Genomic DNA, 23907 nt, shown 5'->3' with positions numbered 1-23907 from the left:
GCTGCAGCGTTTCCCACCAGCTAGGGGAGTCTACATTCCAAATTTGAAGGAAATCACTCAAGCCATTTCCGAGATATGAGCGGCCAAAGTTAGGTTTTTTCTTGGTTTTTTTATTCTTCTTCTTCGTATTCTTTTCGCGCACTTGCAAAAATTGCTATAAAATGCAAACTCGGGCTCCTATCGCCTTGAAAGGTGGCGCACAGAAAGGGAGTCCAAAGGCGAATCCTAGCATCAAATTTGGTGCAAATCCGATGAATGGTTCAGGAGTTATTACCGATTATTCGCGTAAAGCAAGATCAATTTGTTGTCACGCCTACAGGGTAAACCGCTTCATGGAATGAGTTTAAAATTGCTATGTAGATGCAGTAACCATCGTAGGAGTGCCTTTTAGTGGTTTGAAAGCAATCGAGATTAAGACCACGGAGATCTGACACAAAACCCAACCTGTGTAACAATTACGCGATCGATTTTTAGTAATAAAAAAGTATTAGTTTTCACGCTTACTAGGCAAACCGCTAAGAGCAATGAGCTGAAAATCGGTGTATAGTTGGAATAATCTTCATAGAAAGTCCTTGCAGTAGTATAGAAGAATTGGATTACAAACCACTGAGTTGTGATTCGAAAGCCAACTCCGTGTAACAAATTCGAGATCGAGATACTCTAATAGAACAGTCACCCAAATAGAGCATTCAGCTAATTTATTTACTTCATTATAGAATTCTATTACATTACAAGTTATTCAGTAGGGAGTTCAGCTGCAAACAGTTAATCTTATCTTATAGACAGTTCAGCAAGAAGCAAGTCACCCTGTGGAGAGTTAAGCTACAATTATATCACTGTAGAGATTCAGAACACCAGACCTTCAGTGCTGGTCACTGTAAAGCGCTAATAATAAATACTTTAGGTTTAAGGAAGAAAATCCATCCCTCCTGGAGGAAGACTGAGTGTGGCCCCGACTAGACATTGGGTGACCTGCAGTTCGAATCCTGGGGCTGGAGGAATTTTTTCCCTTACTTTGGCCCCTTTTCTGTTACACCTTATTCAGTCAGTATGTCAAGTCACTAGGTCTAAGTCCTTGTAGATTAGGTGATCCTAAGGCTGCAGCATATGTTGCTGTCAGACCTTCAGTGCTAGTCACCGTAAAGCGCTAATAATTATAATAATAACATTACAAGTCACTGTGCAGAGAGATCAGCTACAAACAAAACACTTTGCAGAGTTCAGCTACAAACAAATCAATCTTTAGAGTGATCAGCAACAAACAAATCAACTTGTAGAGAGATCAGCTAGAAACAAATCAACCTGCAGAGAGATCAGTTACAAACAAATCAGCTTGTAGAGAAATTGACTACAAGCAAATCAACTTGCAGAGAGATCAGCTACACACAAATCAACGTGCAGAGAGATCAACTACAAACAAATCACCCTGTAGAGAGATCATCTAGAAACTAGACACATTGTAAGGAGTTCAGCTACAAGCAATACACCCTGTTGAGATTTCAGCTACAAACAAATCAACCTGTAGAGCGATCATCTAGAAGCAAATCACCCTGAAGAGAGGTCAGCTACAAAAAAATCACCCTGTAGAGAGATCAGCTACAAACAAATCACCCTGTAGAGACTTCAGCTACAAACAAATCAATCTGCAGAGAGATCAGCTACAAACAAATAACCCTGTAGAGAGATAGGCTAGAAACTAGACACAATGTAAGGAGTTCAGCTACAAGAAAATCACCCTTTAGAGAGATCAGTTACAAACAAATCAACCTGCAGAGAGATCAGCTACACACAAATCAACTTGTAGAGAGATCAGCTAGAAACTAGACACAATGTAAGGAGTTCAGCTACAAGCAAATCACCCTGTAGAGATTTCAGCTGCAAACAAATCACTCTGTAGAGAGATCAGCTAGAAACTAGACACAATGTAAAGAGTTCGGCTAGAAGAGGTCACCTTATAGAGAGTTCAGCTACAAAGAAACTATCATGTAGAGAGTTCAGCTGCAAACAGATCACTCTGTATAGAGTTCAGCTAGAAAAAGTCACCTTGTAGAGAGTTCAGCTACAAAGAAACCACCATGTAGAGATCTCAGCCTCAAACAAATTACCATGTAGAGAATTCAACTACAAGTAGAGAGTTCAGCTACAAAGAAAGCACCATGTAGAGAGTTTAGCTGCAAACAAATCACCTGTAGAGAGTTCAGCTAGAAACAAATCACCCTGTAGAGAGATCAGCTAGAAGAGGTCACCTTGGAGAGAGTTCAGCTACAAAGAAATCACCACGTAAAGAGTTCAGCTGCAAACAAATTACCCTGTAGAGGGATCAGCTAAAAGAAGTCACCTTGTAGAGAGTTCAGCTACAAAGAAACCACCATGTAGAGAGTTTAGCTGCAAACAAATAACCTGTAGAGAGTTCAGCTAGAAACAAATCACCCTGTAGAGAAATCAGCTAGAAGAGGTCACCTTGTAGAGAGTTCACCTACAAAGAAACCATCATGTATATAGTTCAGCTATATTTTAAGTCACCCAGTAGAGAGATCAGCTGCTAAAAAATATCCTATGGGGAATAATGGGCATGTAATAAATATATGTATATAATTTGTATAATTACTAATAAAATCAAAAATAATTGAAGTATTAAAAATCTTCTGTAAGTTCTTTTCATCTTTCTGTGGTAAATAAAAACACATGGGTTGAAAAAGCCCCAAAGCCAGCCATAGGCCAGCTTTGCAGTATACAAATACAAAAAGAAGTGATATCTAATCAAAAACAGCCAAGCTGTAAAAAAGGTGCGGCCCCCAAAAAGACCATGGTGAAAAAAGATGTGAAATCCAAGGTGGCGGCCAAGAAATGGCTGTGATGGTAAAAATTTTAACAAAGACAATTCAGGTGAATTTTGTGCCATTTGTTCTTGGCACCAAATTCACCTGAATTGTTGTTATTAAAATTTTTACCATTAACCTACCATCACAGCCATTTCTTGGCCGCCACCTTGGATTTCACATCTTTTTTCACCATGGTCTTTTTGGGGGCCACACCTTTTTTTATAGCTTGATTAGATATTTATTACATGACCATTATTCCCCACAGGATATTTTTTTGCAGCTGATCTCTCTACTGGGTGACTTGAAATGTTGCTGAACTATATACAGGATAGTTTCTTTGTAGCTGAACTCCCTACAAGGTGACCTCGTCTAGCTGGTCTCTCTACAGGGTGATTTGTTTCCAGCTGAACTTGTAGCTAAACTCTCTACATGATGGTTTCTTTGTAGCTGAACTCTCTACATGATGGTTTCTTTGTAGTTGAACACTCTATAAGGTGACTTCGTCTAGCTGAACTCTCTACACAGTGCTGAATTCTCTACATGATGGTTTCTTTGTAGCTGAACTCTCTACAAGGTGACTTCTTCCAGCTAATCTCTCTATGGGGTGATTTGTTTCTAGCTGAACTCTCTACAGGTGATTTGTTTGTAGCTAAGCTCTCTGCATGGTGGTTTCTTTGTAGCTGAACTCTCTACATGATGGTTTCTTTGTAGTTGAACTCTCTATAAGGTGACTTCGTCTAGCTGAACTCTCTACACGGTGATTTGTTTTTAGCTGAACTCTCTACAGGTGATTTGTTTGTAGCTAAGCTCTCTGCATGGTGGTTTCTTTGTAGCTGAACTCTCTACATGATGGTTTCTTTGTAGCTGAACTCTCTACAAGGTAACTTCTTCTAGCTGATCTTTCTACAGGGTGAATTGTTTGTAGCTCAACTATCTATAAGGTGACTTCATTTAGCTGAACTCTCTACAGGGTGATTTTTTTTGTAGCTGAACTCTCTAAAGGGTGATTTGTTTGCAGCTGAACTCTCTACATGATGGCTTCTTTGTAGCTGAACTCTCTGCAAGGTGACTTCTTCCAGCTGATCTCTCTACGGGGTGATTTGTTTCTAGCTGAACTCTCTACAGAGTGATTTGTTTGCAGCTGAACTGTCTACATGATGGTTTCTTTGTAACTAAACACTCTACAAGGTGACTTCTTCTAGCTAATCTTTCTACAGGGTGAATTGTTTGTAGCTGAACTATCTACAAAGTAACTTCTTCTAGCTGATCTCTCTACAGGGTGATTTGTTTGTAGCTGAACTCTCTACATGATGGTTTGAATTGGTTTATTTGTAGCTGAACTCTCTACAAGGTGACTTCTTCTAGCTGATCCCTCTACAGGGTGATTTGTTTCTAGCTGAACTCTCTACAGGTGATTTTTTGCAGCTAAACACTCTACATTAAGGTTGTACCGATACCACATTTCATACCTGATATCCGATATATACTGTTTTTTACCGATACAGGTTTTCTGATAAACCGATATTAAGAAAACCACCGATATTTCAAAAGTTCAACCGATAGACAATATCCTGAGTTACTGATAGGAGTAGCTATAATATCATTTGAAAACAAGTTACAAGTTACTGAAAACAAGTTATTGAAAACTTACTGAAAACAAGTTACTGAAAACTTACTGAAAACAAGTTACTGAAAACTTACTGAAAACAGGTAACTGAAAACAAATCACTGAAAAAGTTACTGAAAACAAAACAGGTAACTGAAAACAAGTCACTGAAAAAAGTTACTGCAAACAAGTTACTAAAAGTCACAACATATACACATGTTCACAGAGAACAGTCATAATGATAATACAGTGTACATGCTCCAATAACATAAAGCACAACTACAAAAGTTAAATGTGAGAGTTGTTTTTGTACAAAAAAAATCAACATCCTAACTTTCTGTGGATCAAGACAGGTACGCGTAGATATCACAATGTTACCTGCACAACTGAAGACACGTTCAGACTCTGCTGAGGTAGATGGAATCTCAAGGATTGCTTTCGCAAGTTGTGCAAGGTGGGGAAAACGTGTCTCATGTATCCTCCAAAAATTTAAGGGATTGTCAGCATGTGGTAGACGGGGTATACTTAGATACTGCTCTAGTTCTTTCTCTTCTCCTGACAATATAGGCTGGTCTGAATCATCTTTGTCAACATCAAACTCCTCTCACAATGAAGATTCTTTGCTTTTCTTGTTTCGTGTGTGGTATTCTTCAACAGATTCATTATCTTCAGGATTTCCTCTTGCGGGATCAGCCATTTCTTTGGCCTTTTCTAAAACTTTGGATTTTGCTAACACAGCAAACGACGCAGAAGAAAACCCTTTAACTTTGAAGCAAGAATCTAGGAGGGTGGCCACGGAGTGAAGTTCCCACACACTGAATCGGGTTTGTAGAGATGATGCTACTCCTTCACGAACATTCCTTACCGATCTGTTTTCATCATCTGTCACTGGTTTACTGAGGTGCTTGCACAGCATTCTAATACCTGGAATTACTAGATTAATGCTAGCATCTGCACGCTCAAACTCCCGATAAAATTCCTCAAATGGGCGTAGCAACAATATCAATTGCTAGATGATGTTCCACTGGATTATAGTGAGCTCTGTAGAACAAGTTGTATCTGGCAAAACAGAAGTAATGGCACGGCGCTGTTCACTTATCCTGTCTAACATGTAAAATGTTGAGTTCCAACGTGTACTCACCTCTTGGCACAACTGATGTACAAGTAATTGTGATTGGGTCTGAGTATTGCTAAGAAGTTGACGGGAGGAAGTAGATCGATGAAAATGACTCACAATTGACTTCATAGACTTTAATATACCAGCTACCACCTCGTCATCCAAACCATCATTAATTGCCAGCTGTAAGGTATGGTCAATGCATCCTATGTGAACAAATCCTCCATCTCGGACAGCAGCAGTGATAATTATTAGCCGCATTATCTTGGACAAAGCAGGTCATACGTTTCTTATCAATCATCCATGCTTCAAGTATAGGTAAAATTTTGCTCAACAGATTCTGAGCAGTGTGCCTCTCACACATTGGAAATGTATCTAAGACAACTAGTTGTCTCTTGAACTTGTCATCAATGAAGTGCGAAGTGACAATAACGTAAGAGTCAGTAGAGCGTGATGTTCAGCAGTCAGTTGTAAGAGCCAACGTCTTTGCAGATTTTATGACAGTGCTAACCTTTTCCTTCAATTCAGTGTACATCTTAGGAATGACATGTTCAGAAAAGTGTTAACGACTGGGAAGTTGGTATCGTCTATCCAGTACTCGTAAAAGCAGTTGGAAACCTTCATCCTCCACAATAGAAAACGGCTGAAAGTCCATTGCAATCATTCGTCCAACTGCCTGTGTGATAGTGACGTGGAGCTGGCTTGTCCAACTGTAGGGATTTAACGCGCACAGGTTTCATCAATTTTTGGTTGTACAGTGTTGTTTTCTTCTTCCCGTAATCGTTTCTGTGACTGCTTGCGCTCCTCAAGCTCCATCAGCTCTTTGTGTTTGTCTTTATGACGTTGCTCCAAGTGTTTACAAAGGTTTGTAGCATTATATGATTTTCGAACACTACCGCCTCTAGATACTTTATCGTTACAAGTTTTACAAACCGCCTTCGAATCATCATTGCCACAGACCGCAAAATATTTCCAAATAGGGCTTCTCTTTGTGTCCCGATCCGCCATCTTAAATCATCACGTGTACGCAGTGCCAATTGTTAAGAAAGAAGACCGATACCGATCCGATCCCGATATCACAGATATCGATACCGATAAAGTATCGGTATCGGTGCAGCCTTACTCTACATGGTGGTTTCTTTGTAGCTGAACTCTCTACAAGGTGACCTCTTCTAGCTGATCTCTCTACAGGGTGATTTGTTTCTAGCTGAACTCGCTATAGGTGATTTTTTGCAGCTAAACACTCTACATGGTGATTTCTTTGTAGCTAAACTCTCTAAATGATGGTTTCTTTGTAGCTGAACTCTTTACAAGGTGACTTCTTCTAGCTGAACTCTCTAAGGGGTAATTTCTTTGTAGCTGAACTTTCTACAAGGTAACTTCTTCTAGCTGATCTTTCTACTGGGTGATTTGTTAGCAACTGAATTTTCTACAGGGTGATTTGTTTGCAGCTGAACACTCTACATGGTGATTTCTTTGTTGCTGAACTCTCTACAAGGTGAATTCTTCTACCTGATCTCTCTACAGGGTAATTTGTTTGTAACTGAACTCTGTACAAGGTGCATTTTTGTAGGTGATCTCACTGCAGGTTGATTTGTTTGTAGCTGAACTCACTAAAGGGTGATTTGCTTGTAGCTGAACTCTCTACAGGGTGACTTGCTTGTAGCTGAACTCCTTACATTGTGTCTAGTTTCTAGCTGATCTCTCTACAGGGTGATTTGTTGTAGCTGATCTCGCTACAAGTTGATTTGTGTGTAGCTGATCTTTCTGCAGGTTGATTTGTTTGTAGCCGATCTCTCTATAGGGTAATTTGTTTGTAGCTGAACTCTCTATAAGGTAATTTGTTTGTAGCTGATCTCTCCGCTGGTTGATTTGTTCTAGCTGAACTTTCTACAGGGTGATTTGCTTGTAGCTGAACTCCTTACATTGTGTCTAGTTTCTAGCTGATGTCTCTACAGGGTGATTTTTTGTAGCTTAACTCTCTACAGGGTTATTTGTTTCTAGCTTATCTCATTACAGGTTGATTTGTGTGTAACTGATCTCTCTACAAGCTGATTTGTTTGTAGCTGATCACTCTGCAGGTTGATGTGTTTCTAGCTGATCTCTCTACAAGTTGATTTGTTTGTTGCTGAACTCTCTGCAAAGTGTTTTGTTTGTAGCTGATCTCTCTACAGCATAATTTGTTTGTAGCTGAACTCTCTCCACAGTGTCTTGTGTGTAGCTGAATTCTCTAGAGAGTGACTTAATTGTTGCTGAATTCTCTACAGGGTGCATGACTTGATTATGATTATAATTATTATCATTACTGAGCAGTCAGCCCTGTTGGTGTGCTCAGATTTGCCCAAATACATGATTGTAGTCCGGTTCTAAAAATGTCAGCATCTGCAACTTCAATAGGATCTACTGGTAAAGAGTTCCAGTCATTAATTGTTTTTGAAAAATAACTATTTTGTTGTGCTGTGGTAGATACGTGTGGTAAGATGTAGTGCAGTGGATAGTACTGTCTCGTGGATCGTGATGTTGGTAGGTAGTATGGAGGAATTGTAAGTGATATCTGTAGGTAAAAACTTTGTGTAATGTTTGTAGTCGAGATAATTTGTGGCGAGTCTGGAGAGTTGGCCATGATAGCTGATTTAACATTGAGGTGACAGAACTAAGTCTACCATAATCATTCATTACCCAACGTGCTGCTCTTCGTTGTACTTTTTCTAGCTCTGCAACATCTCCAGTTTGGTGAGGGTCCCAGACGTCAGATGCATATTCTAGTTGTGGCCTGACCATTGTTAGATAAGCAGATTCTTTAACTTGTTTTGAGCATTTGTTTAAATTGCGTTTCAGAAAATTAAGTGTTTTAGATGCTTTAATAACAATACTAGAAATGTGTGGTGACCAAGATAGTGATGTATTAAGAATTACTCCTAAGTAAGTATGTTGATCAGATAGATTTAAGATGTGATTATTGAGGATATAGACGTGATTGAATGGTGTCAAGGATCTTGTACAACGTATGACAGTACATTTACTAACATTGAATCTAAGTTTCCAGGTGTTTTCCCATTCTGATAACCTATTCAGGTCTTCTTGAAGCATGTTGGCATCTTCTGCACTGTTAATAACTCTGTAAAGTAAGCAATCATCAGCAAACAAGCGGAGTGGTGAGTTGATATCTTTAGTAATGTCATTAATGTACAACAGATACATTAATGGTCCGAGCACTGTGCCTTGTGGTACTCCAGAAAGCACTGGTGCTGGACTCGAGGATTCACTATCTAACACAACACACTGGAAGCGGTGAGTAAGCCAAGTTTGGCTCCAATTATAACTATTACCATTAACTCCATAGAATCTTAATTTAGTCAGTAGTCGCTGGTATGGCACTGTGTCAAATGCTTTGGAAAAGTCTAATAGGATGATGTCTATTTGTTTTGGTGATCTAAAGACTTGTTTATAGCTGAACTCTCTTCAGTGTGACTTGTAATGTTCTGAATCTCTACAGTGATATATTTGTAGCTTAACTCTCCACAGGGTGACTTGCTTCTTGCTGAACTGTATAAGATTAACTGTTTGCAGCTGAACTCCCTACAGAATAACTTGTAATGTAATAGAATTCTATAATGGAGTAAATAAATTAGCCGAATGCTCTATTAGTGTGATTGTTCTATTAGAGTATCTCGATCTCGCATTTGCTACACGGAGTTGGCTTTCGAATCATAACTCAGTGGTTTGTATTCCGATTCTTCTATACTACTGCAAGGACTTTCTATGAAGATTATTCCAGCTATACACCGATTTTCAGCTCATTGCTCTAAGCGGTTTGCCTAGTAGGCGTGGAAACTAATACTTTTTATTCATAAAAATTGATCGCGTAATTGTTACACAGGTTGGGTTTTGTGTCATATCTCCATGGTCTTTATCTCGATTCCTTTCAAACCACCAAAAGGCACTCCTACGATGGTTGCTCCATCTACATAGCAATTTTCAACTCATTCCATGAAGCGGTTTACCCTGTAGGCGTGACAACAAATCGATCTTGTTTTACGCGAATAATCGCTCATAACACCTGAACCATCCATCAGACTTGCACCAAATTTAATGCTAGGATTGGCCTTTTGACTCCCTTTCTGTGTGCCAAAGTTCAAGGCGATCGGAGTACGCGTTTGCGTTTTATAGCAATTTTTGCAAGTGTGCGAAAACACGAAGAAGAAAATAAACAAAGAAAGAAAATCGAAACTTTGGCAGCTTGTATCTCGGAAACGGTTGGAGCGATTTCCTTCCAATTTGGAATGTAGACTCCCCTGGCTGGCGGGCAACGCTGTAGCAAATTTGGTTTCAATCGAATAAGGAATCACCGAGATACAAAGGTGTGAAAATGGCGTTTTCTTCCTGTCAATATACTCACGGTGTGGCGCGCCGGCTTCGTAGACCGCACGACACACTACCGTGTGTCTTGATATATATATATTAAGTGCTATCCCTGCAAGAAGGCTAGACCTGTCAATACAGGGAGTCAGAAACATGTATACTAAAGTTGCTATGGAATAATTTTAAAATATTATTAAAAGGAACTTTGTAACTGACTGACTGACTGACTGACTGACTGACTGACTGACTGACTGACTGACTGACTGACTGACTGACTGACTGACTGACTGACTGATGCCTTTAGACAAACGTAACTCGATAACGGCTAAGGCTAAAGGCTTGGATTTTATTACTGTTTGATGTTGCTTTAGCGTGAATTGTCCTCCTTTGTGTCTCATTCATCTTTGCTGACAGCAAAAAGTATCAATTTAGAGGTTGCACATGATAACTTCCGTTTGTAATGGAAATTGTCCATATTTTGATAGTGGCTACTTCGATTACAGATATACTTTTCAAACAATTTTTGATTCAAAATACAGTGAAACGGGTTGAACATAGCTGACAATGAAGCATACTGGATACTTTATTTTTCAGATGATAATTGATAAGTAGGGTGTGTGGCACCATTTCATTCTATTGATGTAGTATGTGTGGGTTCACCAGTCATAATAAATTTACTTTACAAAAAAAGATAACAAACAAGTATGCACAAAAAAAATTGAAATAGAGTAGGGACCATAGCAGATTGATAAAAAGTACTGAAGCAAGCTGAAGTAGTGCACGATATTAAATTACAGTACAACAATAAGTGTTATATCCCTACTGTGCATGGTATCTTGAGCACAGTAGGGATATAACACTTCTTGTTGTTTTACTGTGATTTACTCCACCTTGTTTCAGTACTTTTTATTGATATATAATGGTCCCTACTCTAGTTGAAAACTCCAATACTTGTGCTTCAATGCTTCATAGCTCATGAGTCCCTTGTTGTTTGCTAAATGTTTATACACTGTTACAAAGGGTAAGCCCTCCCCAGTAAGTCAATCCCTATTTCTATATAAGAGATTGGATAAATACTTGGCAAGATATGCCTGTTTAAAACCATGTATGTAAAATGGCAAAAGTATTTTGCATTTTTATTAGTGTTTTCAAATCAGTTTTATGGATTATGTGGGTTTAAGGGTTAAGATGGTGGTATACAGAAACTCATTTAACAGGAAGCCATATAAAAGCAATATAAAAGAAGTCCACCTCACCACTAGATTTTGTTCTGTTAGATCATACAACTATGTTTATTTCGCAATAACATGGCCACGCTGTGTGTTAACGCGTGTGGCTCTATTATAAGAAATTACCATTGCCACCATAAATACCTACATACACTATTCTACTTCCTTTTTTGAACACCTAATTCTTTACTACTACTACACACTAACCAATAACAAATTTCATCTGTGGTGTTATTAATGATGAAGATAGCTTTTCTGTGTCAGTTTTCTCTTAGTATACTAGTGAGTAAGACCTCTGTATTTTTGCAGGCTTGTGTAATATACATAGGCACAGTGACTAGTGAGTAAAGAAATGGCTTCTATTGCTGTATAAGGTAATGGAAGTAACTTTCTGACTGGGGTAACTTTTAGGGCTGAGCAATACTATTGTTTTAGCGATATATCGTGATACTTTGGTATCGATGATACTTTGAAAGTATTGATATCGTGATATTTTGTTATTAACTATTGTGAAACCATACCTGTGCATTACTGTCATTAAAAAGCCATTTGTTATGCAGTACTTAGCTAAGAATCCTTTAAGTTATAACCTGGTTACCCCTGCAAAGAGGTGTGAACATCATACCATAACCTCAAAGCATGTGTTCCAATAACTGTTACTGTAAGCAGGATGATAGTGGCTAGTTTGATGCTACCTTTGAAGACGTCCTGCAAGAAAGCTGAGCAATACACTATCAGTATATAGCACCAGCTTTGATTGACTTATTTGTAAGTGTCATGAACTATTCAGTATCATGAATGGTGGTTTTAGTATCGATCATGATACTAAAATGGCAGTATCGCTCAGCCCTAGTAACTTTGTGAACCAAACGGTACAGCTGTACCGTTTAAGTAGGGATCCAGGTGAAATTTTTGCACGCCGCCCAAAATTCCACCTTTAAAAATCATCCTAGAGACATCTTACAAGGCGAAAATCACCTTTAGGAGTAGTACTAGTCCATATAAAACATAAAACAGCATTAAATACAACAAAACACTTACAGGTGGCCGGATACAGAATTTTAAAAATCGCCTAATTTGAAATTTTATTATTATTATTATTTATCTGATTTGTCAAAAGAGACAGGGTGACACCAAAAGGCAGAGCCTGTACAAGGGTGTTTCCCTAGAAGATACAAAACTAAAAACGAAGGGGAAAAATACAGAGAAAAACACAGCTACAAAAACCAAGAAAGAACACATACACATATAAATTAATTACAACAAAACAGTTTATACACAGCTTGGCAAAATTTAGATGAGCTGAGATCAAATACATCACATGGTAGAGTGTTCCATAAGAAAACAGTGTTCACAAAGAAAGAGTGTCTATAAGAATTGATAGAAGACTGTTGTGGAACAAGGGAGAGAGGATGCGCTCGGATACAAGATGTATTGAAATTACAGTAATTTGATAGCTTCAAAGAATCATACCTACCTTTCAGGATGTCATAAAGCATAGCCACGCTCAAATAATTCCTTCGAGATGACAGCGTTGGCCAGTGTAATTACCTCTTGTAGAAAAGCATTAGAAGATTTATTCCAACACTTATGTAATGGTGACCAACGGCTTCCACAGGCCCAACGTGCAGCAAGTCGTTGGACAGATTCCACTGTGGACTTATCAGAAACATTGTGAGGATTCCACACGGTGCAAGCGCACTCTAGTGAAGGTTGCACTAAATACTTATAAGCCATGGATTTGGCCTCAGTTGTAGTACCCCATAAAGTGTGATGTAGAAAATTCAAGGACTTGCTGGCTTTGGCTGCAACATACTTGCAGTAGTGTGACCATGACAAATTTGATTGAAAGAAAACTCCCAAATATTTTACAGAGGATTTCCAGGATAGAAGAGAGCAGTTTATGAAATAATCATAAGATATTTTCTTATGTTAATTTGAAATAAGAAAAGCTTCACATTTGGATGCATTCAATCAAAGTTGCCACTTGTCTGCCAAATCACAAATGCAATCAAGGTCCACTTGTAACAATTTACAGTCAGATTCACACTTAATTTCCTTGTACAAGGTGACATCATCTGCATAGTATTTCAATTTAGAGTGCTTGTCAACACTGTGCAAATCATCAATATAGAGTAAAAACAACAAGGTGCCTAATACAGACCCTTGAGGAACTCCTGATTTAACACTTAACAAATCCAAATAAGCACCATTCACAACAACACGTTGCTATCTCTGTGTTAAAAGGAGCGTATCCATTGCAGTAGCTTACCATCAATACCGAATAACTGTAGTTTAAGAAGAAGATGCTCATGGGCCACGGAGTCAAAGGCCTTAGAAAAATGTAGCAAGACACAATGTACACTACTACGTAGTTCCAAACATAGACTCCAATCATGTACAGCAGACAAGAGTAATGATACTGTAGAATGGCAGGAACGAAAACCAAACTGTGCATCTCTTAAGTGATTTGATTTTTCCAGAATTTCTGTTAGTTTCCTACAAATAATTCTCTCCATAATCTTCACCACAATAGATGTTAAGCTGATGGGTCTGTAATTTCCTGCAACTCGACGATCTCCTTTTTTGTGAACAGGTACAACATTTGCTGTAGTCCAATCTTTGGGAAGTAAATCCATTGACATACTTTGGTTAAACAAATTACATAGGGACTCACATATAAAATCAGCACTTCTTTTAATATCTGCGGAGTTAATAAATCAGGACCACAAGCTTTATTAAGATGTAATTGTAATAATTCTTGATAGACATCTTGAGTAGTAAAGGTAATTGATTTGACAATAGATGATAATTTACTAGTGGTTCTCAAAGAACTTAAATCAGAACAATCTTCATCAGTAAAAACAGAATAGAAGTACTTGTTGAACACATCTGCTCTAGCACGGTCATTATGTAACAGTAGTATCACCAATAAAAATTGGGGGTAATGACATACTATAATACCTAATAGATGTCACCCACTGCCAGAATTTTTTGGCTGCAGTATGAAAACAGTTAGAAAGTGTAATAGCTTTAATCTTGGTTTCATTTCTTGTTTTGGATCACACTAAATTACTAATAATAGCGATACTTAGCAGTGAGATTTGGAGACCCACTTGATTTCATAGCTTTGTACAGTTTTGTTTCTTATGTATAAAACCAGTGCTTTATCTTATGATGATTCCACTTTAGTTAGGGACAGATTCATCAATTGCTGAAAGAAAAAGAACCTTCCACATGGCCCAAGAAATTTCAATATCACCATCATTATCAATAAGGTCCCATGGAACAAGTGAGAAAATTGTAGCAAAGTGCTCTTGGTCAATCTTACTATAGTCCGGCAGCCAGTAGACATAACCTTGTTTTGATGTCCATAGTAGGTTTTTTTTTGGTGGATTATGTTTGTTAAGGCCACCAATATCAAGGGTAAGTTTACTGGACATCTGTCAGCATTGAGCAATTTTAGATAACAAAATGGATGTCATTAATTGAAGCAATTGCAATGAAATAGTCTTTAAAAAGTGAATTATAAGAATTGATTTACACAAAATGGCAATGTTATCACTGTTATGTGGTTGTTTGTTAATTGTAACATGCAGTTGAAGTCTGGCAAGCACAGAACATTGTGTATGCTAGTTTTGCACGGTTACATCCACATCTTGAAGTGCTGCATGGGATTTCGCTTGAGCAGGTACACCTGATCATCTGCAAGATCTTACTAGGAGCTAGGAGAGTGTCTGATGATACTTTAGTTGGCTGCAATGACTTCGTACTCTGTTCTTTCATCCACCCATAGTCTGTGGGCTCTAACATCTGAGGATCAAATTGCAGTGCATTCTTCCAAAGAAAGGTTTGCAATTGAGCTCTCCTGACATTCTTGGTGAATGCTTCAGTAGTTGGTGGCAGTGAGGCAAGCTTGGGAACACGTGTTACTCCAGGCTTCCCAATTTGAGCAGTCCACACACTAACTCTTGCTTTTGACATGGATGTAGCCATTGGCTGTCCATAACATTCAGGTGTGAATTTTGTTGCTTGTGCCATCACATCAGACCAATCTGCTTGAATGTTGCCAATCATATCCACAGACACAACATTTTTTCTCAGCACTTTCAACATCTTTCCTTTCCCTATTCCGTAGCATGCTGCCACAGTGTCACAGCCAGACAGAGCATGACCAGCCAATAATGATGGAATTATATTGTGATGTTTCTCCACAGTAGCTCATATATCAATTACCTTTCTCTCTTTAATAGGTGATGCCATCACCATTGGTGATCCTTGTTGCAAGCAATGATGAAGTAGGAGGGCATACACATCTGTATCATCTGCAAGAATAGTCACATGCTTCTGCTCATTGACTGCAACCTGTATGGCTTGCTGGACAATGATATTATCAGCTTCTTCATGAGTAGTTGCAATATCATGTCTTTGTATGACCACACTACAACTGATTTCAATGGGACTCTTCTCTTGGCCAGTTATCATGAGCTTGTGCTTTTCTGTATTATTTGAAAATATGTATCACTCTGAAGATCTTTGCATATGATATCTATCAATTGCTTTTTGTTTTGTGTGATTGTCAGAGTCACTTTTTGAGAGGGCAAGGGTGATGTGAGACTTAGCTGAAATACTTTACATCCTTCTGCCATTCTGGAGGTTCTCGTTGAAGACTTTGTACTGAAATCTTCATATCTGTCAAAGACTAAATATATGTCACCAGCCTTCAGCTTCTCCTGGATATGATGCTTGAACTTCTTCACAAAATCCATTACTATCGGCTTTTGTGTAGAGGTGGACGATGGCCACTGAGGAATCCAGAGGAGTGTACAACCATCAATTACAGTGCAGGTTGCTTCTGGTGTTGGATATCTAGCTGAAATTTCCACTTTAGTCAGGTTTTTCAACTCTGATTTTGACTTAGAAATTCGCATCTCTCCAGAGTCATTGAAAAGTGCAGTTGGTACAGGTGACAGCTCACATGATATAACTTCACTGATGTTAATATCTCGTGAACTGGCCTGAAGTCCCATCACTCTGGAGTAGATTAGCTCTGTATTGTACACCTTGCTGTCTGCCACCTTGACTGACTTCTTTGTCACTGCCATTGTTTCAACCTTCATTGGAATACTGTCATAAAAGCCATCAGGAAGTTTTCTTTCAAACTCCTCCATTTGCCTTGTTCCAATATCAATTGCTTCATCAACATTCACAGAAGATGGACCAATCATTCCATTCACCACATTGATGATGGTCTGTGGGTGCTGTTCTGGGTCCATTGGATTGATACACATCTCCAACTTCTTTCGAAGGCCTTCCCTGTCAGCTTGGTCAGCAGAAATTCTTCCTTGGGCTTCTTCTTTGTGAGCTCTTTGAATAAAATTTGGTCTTTCACTCTCTCTCAAAATTGATAGATCTTCAAGTTGCAAGTTGGCCACATACATGCAGAGTAAGTGCTCATGATTTTAGAGTTTCTGGTTTCAGTGTAATGCCAATTATACCAGATTTCCCATGCCCATATCGCATAAAAGTTGTTTCAATAAACATGTCACTCCACAGACCAACCATTCCATAATCCTGGTGCATGCCGCATTACATGAGCACCCTTCATGAAGTGTTCTAGTATGTTAGTTGGCAAGTCCTCCATGCTCCTCAGATAATATAGGCCATATCTGGCATAGTTTACGTGCCTAGATGCAAAGAAGTATGGTATCATGAGTTTCACTGCCTGCAGGTGAAGAGGCCAATCACCTTCTCATTCTGCCCTTGCATACAACATCATTATAAGGACTGGTTTTATGAACACATTAACCCACATTTTTGAAGTGCGACTTTTGGATGCCAAGTCTTCAAGTATATTAATAAAATCATGATGGCTCTTCAGCTGAGTTTTACCAATAACATCTCTAAGTAGCTCCTCAGCAACCATGCGCATAGCTCTCATGTTCATCGGAAACTTCTTTCCTGTTAGCATTTTTTTGACACCTCCAAAGACTAACTTCAAAATTTCTGACACGCCAGTCTCAGTCATCAATGTTCCAACAGCACCCACAAAACTCATTAGCACATGCATTCCACCCAACCTTAGGATCAGATTTGGAAATAGATCTGGATGTGCCCACTGAACATCCACTGCAACTCTGTAAAGTTGTTGATCAGCTGTGAACACAGTAAAATGCTGCCCAATTTTTCCATTAATTGCTGTGCTTTGCTCATAGCAGTCATGATAGTATCAGGATGAGCTGGTGGCATATCAATCAATGGCAAATAAACTGCTTTAGTCTTTGGCTCAGGAGATCTTCCTTGTTCACGACACAAGCGAGTATTGTACCCATTGAATTCTGGACAGTTATTACTCACAATCACATCTTTCAGAAAAGTGAAGTCATGCTCCCTAGCACTCTGCTGTGACAGAAACTCATGGGTTAGTATTTTCAGTGATGGTACTTGCTTCATCAGAAACTGAGGTGGAATCTTTGGCTTCTTGGGTCCATTGTACCTGACGATATCAAGCTGATAATCAATTTCTTTTGACATCTCAGTTTTCTTGAGCCGTGGCATGCTGTGTTCCTGATATGTTGAGCTAGCACTAGGCTGGGTTAACAGAACAGCTAACGATTGAGTTGACAATTTACCATTCTGGGATGCTATTTCTGCATCAAAATTATCCACCACAACTTGAACAAGACCATCCTCAACTTTGGAAATGGCTGTTAATTCAGAACTTGTAGCTGTTGCTACAGCTGCAGACTTTTTGAATCGCAATAGCTCATCATAGGTACAAGTCACTCCAAAATCATTCATCGTCTTCACCAATTCCTTGGAGTCCCGCAAAAGTACAGCCAAGCTGATCTGCAGTTGAGTTGGATGGTTTTTTAATACAGATGTAATGATGTTACCTATGAGCATAGCTGGTAGAGTGTGGTGCAATTTTGGCGACAAACTGGAAAGTAGATTAAGGAGAGTGTCACTAACAAGTTCTGATGTATCGTTATAATCAAGATGTGCTTTATAGCTGTTTTTATCAACACTAATGTAGTTCACTTCTTGACAGATCTTTTTCTTCAACTTGGAAACTGCAATATCTATGTCACCATCATCTTCATCTGGAATGATACGTAGAGCCTTGGCTGCACCACTTCGAAATGCTAAAATAGTAGCTATTCCTGGATAAGATAGTGCTACAAGGCTATCACCAAAGTACTCTAAAAGTCTAGCTATACAAGCAAACGGCAAGACAGGTCACTTCCTCCATTATCTACATATAAAGTGTGCACTTCAACTGAATTCCAGATTTTGACTGGTCTTCATTTAATACACTTATGAGGACCTGCAATGATTTATCTTCATGGCCCTCCTGTTCCACCCTTAGAGCAGCATTTGTGGAATTTGGAGACATAAAAGTCGCACGGCAGCTTTTGTGATAGTATGCATCAGCAGCATGTAAATCACTAACAGCTCCGTACACCCTGACTCTAACTTGAGACGCCCATTCATCATTTCGTTCATCAAATTTCTCAAGGATTTCTTGCTTCAATGACTGTTTATGTCCCATTCTTACAACTTGTGTGCAGATATAAGCTGGCCTCCATCTTGAAGGATTTTTTGGATCCTTTTTAACTAGACATTCTTCTCCACAGTAAATACAGTGCCGCTGAAAGTTAAATTTGGGGACCTCAGACCGTTTTGCTCTTTTGGGGGCAGGTATACGCACATCTGCATCACCAGCATAGCGTTTCACAGCCTTTTGAACTTCCTTACGATGAAGGTACTTTTCTATGCATACCTTGTGGGCTTGAAGTATGACACCTGAATTTCTATCAAACTGAGGCTGCAGTTTCTCATGAATGTTATCCTGGTATAGCTGACTACACCTAATAATGTTCTGAATTCGCTTGGCCTTAATGTTAATGAGTCCTTTACTTTGTAAGGAATCATTGTATTCAAACTTCCATTCAAAATAGCACTCCCCCTCCATGGCAACTTTCATCTAAAGCAAGGCATTTCAACAATAAGTTGCCATGTGTAAGAATACTGTTTTGTACAAGATCTCAAGACATGCTGGCTCGTTTGTCTTATAAACTAAGCCACATGGTATTTAATGTGCTTTAAATAGAACATGATGTCTTCTGTTTGTAGCAACTAACAGTGCAATCACATACATAATATTCAACTTACTTGGCTAAGTTTTGATTGTATATCATTCACCAACTGATCTATTAGTCAAGCATGCATTCTCATGAACTTGGCTCACCTTACCGATAGGGACCTTACAATCAAGTGGGTATGGCCAAATTTAAGTGATAACATCATCAGGAAGTACAAAAAATTGATAATTAAGATAAATAATTAAGCTAAATAATTTTAACAGCTGGACACTTAAACACTTAAAATAGGATTAATAAATACATAATTTGGTTTAATTATATTTTGCAACTATTCAAAATGCTCAATGTTAATGGAGGTACAGTAAGAAATTTCTTTAAATACATGGTCTTAAGAAGCTAAATTCACAAAAAAAACTACTATGAACACCAAAACAAGTGGATTTGGCTGCCAGACTATATAGTCATACAAATAGCAAGGTGGAATATTCTTAGCATTCACTTCTGCTTCAATAACAAAGTTAACAGCATCATGATCAGTTCCAGGGAGATTATCAAAGACAGCAACTGAAAAAACATTACTGGGGACATTTGTTAAAACAAGATCTAAAATGTTATCATGGTGAGTACTAGTAGACACCAACTGAGTAAGGAAACAGTCAGACACTAAAATATCACAAAACATGGTGGTAGCTGGAGTCCAAACTGAAGATGATGTAGTAGACCTGTCAATGTCCGGCAAATTAAAATCACCACATAATACAATAGATTGGTTTGGTGACACCGCAGAGCACACAGAAGAATGCAAAGCCTCCAGTGTAGATAAAGGAGCATTAGGGCATCGATAAAAAATTCCAAACAGTAGAGATGAAGACTTGGTAGGTATGCTAACCCATAAAATTTTGCAATCATCATCAAGGTCTGGTCGAAGAGACCCATTAAGTATTTTACTAAGAAAAAGTAAAACACCTCCGCCATGCCTACTCCAATCTTTACGAAAAACAGTATAGCCAGGAGAAGTGATGTGGATATCATGAATAGAATTATCCAAAAAATTTTCAGTTAAGGCCACCACATCAAACTTGTTGGCAAGTATATAATTTATGCTGATAATTCAAATATCTTAGGAATAACACTGCGAGCATTAAGACAAACATAATTAATACCATCACCAGTAACTGAGAGATTATTGATTGAACAACCTGAAAATGATTCTTTGCAAGAATAGCAAAACCAAGGTTCAGTAGATGGGTTAGATACCATATCATTATAAACATTCATCAACAAGCACGGGTCACATGTAACATGGATCCAGTGGTCACAGTAATCACAACAAATGGCAGCATCATTGTCTGCCACTTACAATGCACACACTCCGCAACGGAATACATCAGGTCCAGGGTTTTGAGAAACGTCACCACAGAGCAGTAGCAATGCAGCAAGGTACGAAAAACTTGTGCTCTTCCAATTAACGAGTGCCACACGTGTACACGAAAAATGTTCCCTCAATACCGCAGTACATTCCAAACCAGCCTGTCATAGCTTAAACTGGAATGAAAAGGAAGTGACTTTCCTTCAGATAGCATCTTTATAAAGACAGAGCCCAAAATATACAGCCAATCATGACATCACGTGATCTGAATGTTATACTGAACGCCTACCTGACTACCTAACTGACTGACCACAGTCGCAAGCCTAGAGGCCAAACGAAGTAGTGCACAGCCACTATTTTATTCCATAATAACAAATACACCAGTGGGATGTGTCTTTTGGAATTCCGACAAGTGTGTGCCCTCTGCTCATTGTCTTTTCTTTTATCTTCAATCAGGCCGCTTGTCTTCTTCATCCAATGAAACCATATTGAGGTGTTAATTTTCCGTATCAACACTTTATTTATGCAGCATAATAGAAGTCACAAGATTATTTAAGATGCTTAGACTACGCTACTGTATGGAGGTACCGGTACTAAATATATGGCTTTCACATTAGACACAAGATCACGTCCATTCTTTATTCTATGCATTATCGATCTATCAGTTGAAACCACAATGACACACCCCTTTTACACTAGCTGTATTTTAGTGACCACACGTCTTCAACTTGGAAGGCTGACTCAAGATACTCTAATATTTGATTGAAACCACGCCCCTTTTTTGGGAAAGCGCACATCTTTGCAGGCTAACTGGAGATACTCTAATACAGCAATCACCCTAATAGAACAGTCACTTGTTTATAGCTAGCGGTATGCGTTAACAAAAAAAACTAAACACACTAGTATATTAAAATTGTAAATTTAAAAATGAAGTAGGGATCCAGGCATAAAAAGTAGTGAAACAAGAGATGAACGATGGTAGCTATCACAGCATACGTAGCTCGGTGGGAAATCCCTACTTTAGTATTGAACACAAAATAATTGCTATACCATGCCAAAGTAGGGATTTCCCACCTAGCTATTCTGTAATAGCTACCATCGTTCATCTCTTGTTTCACTACTTTTTATTGTTTGGATCCCCACTTCATTTTTAAATTTATAATTTTTAATATACTAGTAGACTGTAACTTACAAAAGCATTTGATGAAATCATTTAATATTTGTGGTGAAGATATACTAGGGTAAGGTGATTATTTGTATCAAAGTGAAGTTTCTAGCTGCTCTGGTTTTTATGACAGCACACTTTGATTGCAGTAGTGTAACACAATTTTGCTTCAGTTCCATGCCAAAAACTTTGCTATAGCCAAGTCTCTAGCCATTATTTTCAAGTACAACACTTCAGTAGAGCAGCTAAATGACTAATTTTGATGAAATTCTCCACTTTGTGATAAAAGCAGCAAGTGTACAAGTGCAGTCAGAAAATCTTTTATAGTGTGGCAAAATAAACTGTTTTTAAACACTTCTGATGGAGCCAATATTTCAGTGCAAAAACCACAGAGACAACACAATAGAAATAATATGTTGCAAATCTATGGCTTTGTATACCTTAAACTTTCATGCTTAACACTGCAAGCTAATGATCTTGATGGACACCTCCCCTGATCAGCTTTTGGATACGCAGATTCAAAGTTTCAGTATATTTATTATGAGCACTTTTATGGTTTCCTTAATACATTTTCTATTGATTTAATTTGTTGGGTTCTTTAAGTGTGATAAATTGGTAACTTTAATGGCACCATATCCAATATGAAATAGTATGAATCAAGCAAATATTGTACCAAGTTTGGCGCTTTTATTTGCTTAGTCACTCTACTACTTGGTTCTCATAGTTAACAACCAACAAGTGCATAATTCTAGCCCTCCAATCAGTGCAATAGAATAATTATGCATTGAAATTGCATTGAAACCACTTGAGAAAGTTTGCAAGTGATATAGTTGCAGCTGAAGGAAGGTGTATAGCAAGCTTTTCAATAAGGTAAGATCGCATTAAAGTAATGTTGGTAGCCTTCCTGACTTACTGTCAGAAATTCATGAAGTACCCAATATGCATTTTTTACACTACTGGATATTTTGTGCCATACCTTCATAATGACTACCTTGAATTACTCACTATTTGGTAAGCACAGACTATGCATAAACATTATGTTGCCTGTTGTCAAATTTCATTATAATCAGTTTTTGCTGATTGTAAGATATGAACTTGAATGCAAATTATTCATGGAGATGCCTCCATTTACCCTCCTGAGTATTATTTGTGATGTTTTCACAACTTGGCAACACCGTGAAAATTATAATGGCTAACAACTCTTGTGTGGCGAAAATTAACTAGGCTTCTCTATTACTGTGCATTAGCTAGCAGACTATACTATTGTACAGTGTAATCTGTAGATGCTTCCTTTGTCACAATTTGATGCCAATTAGTTATTTCTAACTTGTGGTGTAACTTGGCAAGTGAAAATCTCACTTCTCTGAACTTGTAGCTATGAGTAGAAGGCAATCTGACTTTTGCGTGTAATCTGTACAGTCTTTATGTAGAACTGTATTTGGAAGGCATAAAGATATGTGTATTTTTGAACATCAAAGGCTTGCACAGCAGCGTTGTATAAGTAATCTATTTGAACTTTTACTCTAAAAAATACAAAGTAAAATTTGTATCTATAACACACTGCAATGCATGAAATGTAGCAAGTGCCAGTGGCAGATCTAAGCCCCCTCTCCTCCCCTCCCAAAAATAACAAACTTTAAATGAGATTGAGATACTCTAATGAGCAGTCAGTAGTCATTCAAATAGTCTAATAGAACAGTCCCCGCATGTAACACAATTAAGAATTCACAGTTGCTGAGTATTATATGAAAAACTGGCATCTGCAGCACCACCCCATGGGCACATTTTAGCCACTAATAATAGCCAGCTTTAGAAATTTTGTAGATAAAATGCACTTTGTCCTTTGTATGCCACTGATCCCTACAATTCTTGATCAGTGCAGACCACTTAGTATATCTATTAGCTACATATTTGTACATAATACTGCTCTACATCAAATATTTCATTCCTGAAACATATAAAGTACCTCTGGGGGGGGGGGGGCTGCACCCCCTGACCCCCTATTCCATACGTATGGCTACTACAATGGTACACCCCCTGCCAAACCCTGGATCTACCCCTTAGTGCTGTCAAGTTCTGAGGGATTTTTTGTAATGCATTTTTATGGCTTTGTTTTGATCAGGTATCACAAC

At 38.3% G+C, this 23907-nt stretch overlaps 1 protein-coding gene across 1 annotated transcript in view; it reads right to left on the bottom strand.

The window, feature by feature from the left end:
- LOC136237452 (uncharacterized) overlaps window positions 1–23907 on the bottom strand; it is a 326109-nt gene that overhangs the window by 10911 nt on the left and 291291 nt on the right. The window lies entirely within an intron of this gene.

Source organism: Dysidea avara, chromosome 1 (assembly GCF_963678975.1).
Source record: "Dysidea avara chromosome 1, odDysAvar1.4, whole genome shotgun sequence".
NCBI lineage: Eukaryota > Metazoa > Porifera > Demospongiae > Dictyoceratida > Dysideidae > Dysidea > Dysidea avara.
The sequence above is the reverse complement of the archived record's forward strand: the minus strand, read 5'-3'. Positions and strand labels throughout refer to the sequence as shown.